This window comes from Cryptomeria japonica, chromosome 11, assembly GCF_030272615.1.
Source record: "Cryptomeria japonica chromosome 11, Sugi_1.0, whole genome shotgun sequence".
NCBI lineage: Eukaryota > Viridiplantae > Streptophyta > Pinopsida > Cupressales > Cupressaceae > Cryptomeria > Cryptomeria japonica.
In genome coordinates this window covers 64,531,907-64,533,695 of record NC_081415.1, presented here as the reverse complement: position 1 = coordinate 64,533,695, position 1,789 = coordinate 64,531,907, and positions in this window count along the sequence as shown.

Genomic DNA, 1,789 nt, shown 5'->3' with positions numbered 1-1,789 from the left:
TTTAATATAGTTTAGACTATATCATTTACTCATTTTAATTTTGATTTTTGCCTCCATTTGGTCCTGACACTTTTGCCACGTGGTGGGATCTGATTGGTGGATGGGGTCCAAAGGGTGCCACCTGGGATGACACCTCATCATCGCCACATGTTCACTTGCTCATCCGTCACTTGGCCAGCACGTGTACGCCACCTTAGTGCCACATCATCGCCACCTCTATGCCACCTCACCTGGCCCACCTGCTGGAAATCTGACTGTACCCGCCATCTATCTATCCACCTAGCTTTTTCCATTTCGCAAGCTCTAACTTTCGTGCATCTTTGGCTTGCGAAACAAGTGGGTCGTCGATCTTGATCCAACATGCTCACTAGTAAACCCGCTGCATTTTCGCCATTTCGCAGGCTCTAATGGGCGTGTATCTTGCCTTCACGAAACCACATGCACCGTTGATCCATTTTGAACCTGCTCACTCGTTAAGCCTGCCTTTCTCTGCCAAATTCTGCTTGTCTGCCTCAGGAAGCGTGCCGCATGGGATCCACCTAGTAGTCGTCCAGTCACCTCCTCCATCACCTTAGGATTGGTGCTCACATGTGGGCCCACCTTGGGCACCTATAGGCACCATCCGTCAAAAGCCTTTATTGCTTAGACATTATAGATGGGTTTGTTTTTGCTTATAAACATTATTAAATTCTCTTCCGTAGTCAATGTGGGATATTGCTATTTTGCCTATAGCTGCGTTTTGGAGCCTTGCCTGCAACTTTAATGGCTTTTTTTACCAGTGGCTAGCAATGAAAGGTTCAAAACTTTACTCATACCATGCAGGGGTAAGGAGAGAGCACATGAGACTTGGCATAAACACCTGCCAATGCATTTTACTAAAGGATTAATTGCTTCCAAACACCACGTTTTGCCCCAATTTGCATTCTTTGATATATACACCTGCCCAATACAATTTTCATTGTTTCAAATTGCCTCCCAAGAATCCATGACAGAGCAGGGACGAAATTTGGTGGCAAAGTAAATCAAATTTGGGCCTTTTCACCAGCCATTGCATTTATTTTGGAAGTTTAAAAAAATGCTTTCAAACACCACGTGCTAGAGGAGGGAGGCTTTGGAGCTGTAATTTGTTTAAAAGTTATTAAAAACATTTACCTCCACATTGAATTTGGCTATTGCCTACCAATGTATCTTCTTGAAAGTCTCTAAAACTTTCTCAACACCATGGCTGGGAATGGAAAATGCTAGCAGAGGCAATAAATTTGGGCATTAAATCTACCAATTTACATTAGTTGAAAGTTATATGTCCTTTGTATCATCCATAGCAGAAGGGGGAAATACTAGAGATACACTTACTTGGTAATTTGCACTCAGTAATAATTTCTGCATTTTACATGCCACTTGAGAGGAAATTTGCCATTTAAATTGACAATGGAATTTACTTTGTTTCAACGCTGCCCTCCACCATAAAAACCATGCAAAGGCTGCCATTATGCATTTGCTTCTTAAAAAATTATGTCTTATGAAAACTCACATAGGAGGAGGCTAAATTGGTGTCTGCTATTAAAGTCTGAAATATTATTTACCATGTCACCCAGGCTGCTACTTGCATTTGCTTAGGAACTCAATGCTCCTTCAAACATGCACAGGAGGGAGGAGGCAAAAGGAGTGGAGATGCTTGCTAGAGAAGGGAAGCTGACCCTACCACCATGCCACCTGAAGTTTATGCCAAACTGAATTCATTGCAAGCTTCAAACGCTGTCTCCAAACTTCAACACCCAGCCATGGCATG